The 7,658-nt window shown below is 30.0% G+C and overlaps 1 long non-coding RNA gene across 1 annotated transcript; it reads left to right on the forward strand.

Moving 5' to 3' along the window:
- The first annotated feature begins 892 nt into the window (after nt 1–892).
- On the forward strand, nt 893–4,726 carry LOC145111168 (uncharacterized). Its single transcript, XR_013710197.1, has 4 exons — nt 893–1,015; nt 1,834–1,884; nt 4,145–4,252; nt 4,340–4,726. It is a non-coding gene; the product is annotated as an uncharacterized LOC145111168 (long non-coding RNA).
- Nucleotides 4,727–7,658: the final 2,932 nt, after the last annotated feature.

Genomic DNA, 7,658 nt, shown 5'->3' on the forward strand with positions numbered 1-7,658 from the left:
TTTTTGAGGCTTTGGAAATTATTACTCCTAAATCAAAATTTATTTACACTGTACCAGGTGTTTTAAAAAAAAAATTAATTTGTAAATTCTCTAAAAGGCATGGACAAATTCTAACGCATGGACCATATCTGTTGTCTTCCAATTAACCAAGTACCATTTCTGCGACTTCCATAAATTTAAACAAACTGTTTATATAATATGTATTTTCATTTATCACCCTTCTATTTAACTATGTATTCCAAAATTCACCTTTTACTTGTTTAAAATCTAATCCACACATCCATTATTTAAATATCATCATTAATATAATATTCTAAAAGGGAAATGACTTTTTTTTCTATTACGTTAATCGAGTTTGTGAACGTTAATTTTAAACATTACTTGAGTTTTTAAACACCAATGTTAATTTTTTAAAGCACTAATTAATTTTAAACACTAACTGAGTTTTTAAACACTAATTTTTAAATGTTGGTTGAGTTTACAAATGAATTAGACTAACACTATTATAGGTTAAAAATAATGTATATATTTTTTAAAATATTATCATACACGTATTAGCATATTTCTAGTAGACTAAGATAATATAGTGAATTTTTAAAAGTCGATAAAGTATAGGGTGAAATATGAATATTATGTATTAATAAAGGGATTAATGAGAATTTATATAATAACATTTTTACATAAAAGGGATTGTTACAGATTGTCATGTTTTCAAATTTAAGGCACAAATACTAAAACATTACACGACTCTTTTGATGCGAATAGGAGGACCCATAATATAAATTTTTTTTTGACCAGTCTTATTAAGGGCAAATGGGTCAAATAAGTCTTCTTCCCCAAATCAGAGGTATTCATATCAAATTTGTCAATCGCGTGACCTGTCGCCGGCATTCCTCATTCCTCAGATTACTTACGCCATTATCAATCGGAGCTCCTCTCACTCTCATTTGCTTTGTCGTTCGTCGCCTGCTCCGTTAACCGGTAGATTTTTCTCGATCGTCTTCATCCCTACCAGGTAACATTCTTCTCTCTTCTTTTTGCTCCATTTTCTCTTTCTATTATCCAACGACTTGAAGGATATTGATCTCTCCATTGAATCCGTGACGAGTTAATGTTCTGTTAACTCTATCAATCCATACACGCAGTTTGATTCAATTTTTTATTGATGAATTTGATTGATCGAGTTTATTGCATTTGATGCGAATTATGGATTTTAATGCAGTGGTTGCCAATCTGACATGATCTAATAGATTTCATTTAGCAATTACATTCATCAACAAACTTGTGTGTATTGTTTAATATATATAGTGAATCCTTTCTAAGTCCACCTGTGCCATATGTCCTCTCAACTGAAAATGGTGTCTCCTATGTTACTATCTGACAATTCACCTTGAGCTTCAAGAGTGTCTGAATTTGCTTTAGCTGAAGATACTTAAAGTCATAAACTATTAGATTATTGAACACAAATAAGTCATAAGTTTCTTATATGCTCAAATGGGAAGAAGAAAAAAGAAAACCTCACATGTATCCTCTAATTAAGGCACAGGTTGCTGCTGCTTTCGAACCACAATCATTTGCTGCTCTCTTATGGTTTCATTCATTGAGTCATTAAGTCGTATACAAGTTGTTCTTGGATTTGGGCATGGTGTTTTGCAAAAAAATAGATCCAAGATGTATGTGCCAACGAGAATTTGCATTGAATGATTGCTCCTATATTTAAACTTGTCAGCATCTAGTAAACTCATATATTTTAATCAGTTTTTTATGTCTTATCAACTAGACCATGATCTATCTGATCTTTTTTTTTCTTTTCTTTTTTTATTATTTTTACAGGTTTCCAAACTTTATGATGTAGGGCCACCAATTTTTGCGGAACTTGGTAAGGTGAGTTATTTTTTGAGTTATTTTTTGTGTTTATATCTTTGAAAGAAAAGAAGATGATTTTTTTCCTCTATTTGGTCTTTAATTAACACGCATAAAAGGAAATGTTTTATCTTTAGGAGAAAATACATTCCGGAATTTCCTTGTAATTGTTTGTATCCTTTTATGCTCCTTATAATTACTTGTTTCCTCCTTGCTTCTTTGCCAAGTTTTCGCTATACTTCTGACTTTAATTAAGTATATGTATTATAAAAGGGGCATAAAGAGGAATCCTACAAACTAGAAATGAATCATTGGTAGTGGAAGGAAATTTTGGGTATTTTACAAGGTAATTATGTTAGATTGTTCAGGTTATAGGCTGCTGGAAATAATGAGGAAAGCATCTCTTATGATTCTATAATCACTGTGGAGATGGTAGGTTATCAAATCTGTAGCAAACATCTTAAACCATTTTCATCACTTTGATGTTATTTTGGAGAGAATTGATCATACATATAGTAAAGCTTTTGGTTACCTTTTCTTGTTAGATTTTATTCTCAAATGTCCAGACGATTGTTGAACACAACATCCTACTCTCACTATTATAATTAATTTTCCTGAATTTGCACAGCTTCTTTCTTCGATTCCTTCTTAGGAATTCTATGCTGCTATCAATCAATAATCATTCATTTCATGCTTTTAATCTAATTTTCAAATGCATTATTATATATATATATATATATATATATATATATATATATATATATATATATATATATATATAGCTCGTTTTTAATGAAGTGTCTAAAATATAATATTTGACCACCCATTCAATATACATTTAATTGAATATGTATAACAAACATATATCCCAACTTGCATCATAAACCATGATCTAAATATAGAAGCTTTATCTTTTTTTCCCATTAAAACCACATAATGCAATACAAAACCTGAAACAAGACACGTGTATGTATGAATGTATGATTATATCATTATATGTATGTATGTATGTATGTAATGCACAACATACCTGGACATAAGACATAGGCCGTATAATCCATGATACATAGGCCTATATTTTTCTTCAACCACTTATTTTTTTTAAAGATTCAAAGCTTCTTGCTGACAATTGAAAGTTCTTGCCTTCCTCTCCATTCCTCACCCGGTTTTAATGTAACCAATTTTTCAACTGCTGCAGCCTCCACACACAGCATATATTTATACTCCTCATCTCCAAAGTAAACTATAGTCTTTGACTTTTTATCCCATGGATTCCACACCACTATACATTTTTTTATTAAAAAAACTTTATAATTAATAATTAACTATACATCATTTAATTAAAAATTAATCTGACCAACATCTGGAAGTCAGTCTTTTCGGATGACAAATGTTCGCTTTTTCATGATCCATGACTGCAATTTTGGTTGGTGTGCTGAGATAGATCTTGTCAACCTGGTTAAAAAAACGTTAATACCCATGGTTAGGTTAAGTAATGAAAATTGAGGTTTAAGGAATAAGAAAAAGTTACTTCTGATTCAAATGTTATTGAGTCTCCTTGTTCTGTGAAGCGTTCTCTTTTTTGACAGTTGTCAAGGTAATCCAAAGTTTCCAATCCTTCTACACGGACTTCACTGGACAAACAAAAATACCAATCTATTGCTAGGTTCAAAATACTTCAATATATACTTTCTTGTTTATCTGTTAAAAAGGAACAACAAACACCATGCTTGGATTTCATGTTCCAAGACGAATTATTTAGGTGGTGTTTGTTGAATTTTTATTTACTTTGATGTAGGGTTATATATAAAGGCATATTAATTTCACTTATTTGCATCTCTTCAATGATATGCACAATCACAATGATGGAATTACTTTGATGTAGGGTTATATACCAACTGAGAAACAACAAAATACCTTCACTTCTTAATCCATGTATGCTTTGTTCTACTAAATTCTTGTTTTGTGCATAAATACATAAAATAGAAATGTACTTTCATTTAGTTGTATGTTATAGTTTTTCTAGTTCCATTTTGATTTTTAAGAGGACTAATCCTAAAAAGTACGTTATTTTATTTTTCATTTTTAAAGAGTGGAGCCCAAATGCAAAAAATAGCAATCTACTTTCATTTACTTTTGTATCATAACAATCTAGTTCCATTTTGATTTTAAAAAGGGTTTAGCCTAAAAGTAAGTTGCTATTTTTTCATTTTTAAATATCTAAGCCTAACTGTAAAAATAGCAATCTACTTTAATATTGATTTTTTTTGTATATATGTAGAAGAAGCTTTGGGGACATGATCTGACACACCATGAACTATTCTTGTATACACAAGCTAAGAATCACGATGGAGTGACTTTTTTAGTTGACAAAGCTAAAAAAATTCATGTAAGTTTTATTTTGAATAATTTCATGTAAGTTTTATTTTGATTTTTTTTGTATAAGTTTTATCTCAACACAATTATAAAATTATAGGATGATTTTATGGAACGATGTGATCGGTTGGAAGCGATAGGAGAGGAAATTGATGATGACAAACTATTTTATGATGTTGTTGGGGGTCATGATCGAAAAAAGAGATTATATGAATTTGGCTCATATGGAACACACATTCGTTCTAGTAAAGGATCTTCTGAAACGCATCGCGAACAATATGAAGATAATAATGTCGAGACAAAAGTCGAGATTGAGAATTTGAAGAAGTAAGTTGAGACGCAACGCGAACAATATGAGGATATTCAACAAAAATATGAGGATGTTCAGCAAAAATATGAGGATGCTCAGAAAAAGAATGTGGAGTTTCAGCAGAAAAATGTGGATGTTCAAGCAAAGTTTGAACAACAACTTGCACAAGCAATGAATTTCATTAACATATTGAGTGAACAGGTCAAAACTTTTTATTAATAAATGATAGAATATTATGTATCGAATAATGTTTTACGTTAAATTTGTAGCGACTTTTGATTTTGAAATATGTATCTTTTGATGTATTGGATATTTCTTTTAGTTTCTATAGAAATACTTTGTTATTTTTGGTTTTATATTAATTGTATTTTTGTAAATTGATATAATAAGTCAAATTAAATAACCGAATTTTATAGAAAAATGGTATGGAACGATTGTTATGGAATTGACTACAAAAAAGTTGTTACGAAATTTGCTACGGAACGAATGGCTACGGAATTTGCTACGGAACAATTAGCTACGGAATTTGCTATGGACCAAATGGCTACGGAATTTATTACGGAACGAATGGCTACAGAATTTGCTACAGAACAATTAGCTACGGAATTTGCTACGGAACAAAATAGATACGGAATTTGCTACAAAATTCATTGTTACGGAATTGTGATGGAAGTGTGTTGTAGTTGAAATGCTACGGATAGACGTCATAGCAACCGCCATAGTAAAATTGCTACGGAACTATAATTTCGTAGTTAAACATTTTGCTACAAGAAATCTTAGTATGAAATCTCATTGGAAAATTCCGTAGCAACTTCCGTAGTTATTTAGGTTTAGCTACGGAATTACATCATTTTGCTACGGAATTTTTCCGTAGTTAAATCGAAATTTTCTTGTAGTGAAAGGTATTTTTTATTTTTTATTTTTTGTACTTTTTTTTTGAAAAATATAAATGACGAAAATTATATTTGAAATTTTTTTTTATTTTCAATTATTTTGCATTTTAAAAATGTTTCTTTTATCTACAAAATGAGTGGCTAGGATTGCGTCTTACGGTCTCACAAAATTAGACCGTCTCACATAAACCTAACGTTATATATATATATATATATATATATATATATATATATATATATATATATATATATATATATATATATATATATATATTAAAATGATGATGTAGAAATCCATTAAATTAAATTTAATGGTTTTTTGGAATTTAGAGTTTAATGGGGTAAAATAATATGATAAACATTTAACTCTTAAATATTTAATGCCGAGATAACCTAAATGAAAAAAAAACAGCTGAAATATTACACTTAAACTCTCTCATCTTTGTTTGAAATTGCTAAATCCTTAAATGATCACAAACACCATGTAACAATCCAACTTTTTGTTTTTACTCCATTTATATAATTTGCATTTTATCCATTAGAAAGAGTGGCATCTAAACACAATATATATAAAACAAAAACACAAAATGACAATTTCTATCAAAGTTTTGTATTACATTTTGGAATATGATTTCTTATTAAGAGATTAATAATTTGTTTGAACTGTTTTCATGATTTTGACTATTGATCATGATTCATGGCACAAGAACCAAAAAGGGTACAACTAGACATTTTACCTTATCGAAAGCTTGACACATAAGCATTAAGGTCTCATCTATGAAACCAACCCCAACTTGACATGTTAGCAACAAGATTCAACATCTTTTTATTGATTTTCTATGATACTTCATATAAGTATATTCTTATCAGACGATTTGTTTGATTTTGAAATATTTCTCTCATTATCCTCTTGCGTCCACAACGGAGATATCATATCATGTCGAATACGCTTTTACTCTTTTACCCTCTTATAGAAAAAAGAATTTGAAAATGGTGTCTATATTTGTTTCTTAAGACATTTGGATTAAGAATACTTCTTGGACCATCATTAGTATGTATGCATCGAGCACCACTTTAGCATACAAAAAACAAATTCCAATCTGATGAAGAATATTGGGAAATCTTTGTATCCATATATCAAACCACTACTTTTCTTGAATTATTAAAGATGCCAATCGGATTTGTTTCAAAACCTAGAAAGGTATAACTCATCAAGAATCTTTCAGAAGCACAATATCTCGTTCAATTTGCTAACTTTTATGTTGTGGCATTCGTTAATTACCTTGTGCATCAGCGTTTGGCAACACATATGATTCCTATACACATTAGGATCCTTGTTATGTATAAATGATATTTTAGTTATTTTTTCCCATGAAGAGTTCACATTCCTATAACTTACGTCTGTTTGTTGTTGTAATGTATGTTTGCTTTGATCAGAAAATTTGATAATCAGATTCTGATCAAAGTAAGGATGACCTTCAAACATGTAAACCTGGTTCGGAACCAGAATCGTAACCGGTATATGTTAAATCAGTTCGGGTATCATGTATAGTGGGTTTGTGTTTAGTGGGTATGGGTAAAAAGGGTAAAGGGAACCGGACACTGTAGTTTAAAGACCTCAAATAAAAAATCAGTGGCGGTGTCATGGTCAAAGTAAAGGGGTATCTCCCAAAAAAATCGTGTAATATATAATAAGAAAAAAAAAACGCAACTTCACTAGACATAAAGTTCAACTTCCATAACAAAGTTATGTTTTAAAGTTCACCTATTCGCATTTTCATTTTACAAAAGCGAGTAATTACGGTATCGATGACGGCTTTAACAGAAGAATCATTTAGATGGATCACTCCATATATACAAAAGTAGTATTTAGTCACTGAAGAATGCTTTAGATGGATCACTATATATACTGAAATGGAAGTCTAAGCAAAGAACTCAACAAGCCTCATTCACTATGTATGCTAAATACAACCATCCACTAAAGATTTGTTCCAATTTAAGAGAAGTAAAATGATAACATTTCTTAAAGTTGAAAGTTCATGATTTGTTGATCCCAACAGAGGTTCGATAGCACCAAAATGCATATACTAGAACAAAATCACATTCTATTAAAAAGCCTAAGTTTAACACAACCATCCACTCAAAGTTTGTTCCAATTTAAATGAAAAATGGAGTACATTGATCTTATAGAAACCAAGTCTGTAGGGGTGACGCAC

The sequence above is a fragment of the Lactuca virosa genome, chromosome 5, assembly GCF_052849685.1.
Source record: "Lactuca virosa cultivar CGN04683 chromosome 5, Lactuca_virosa_CGN04683_v6, whole genome shotgun sequence".
Lineage (NCBI taxonomy): Eukaryota > Viridiplantae > Streptophyta > Magnoliopsida > Asterales > Asteraceae > Lactuca > Lactuca virosa.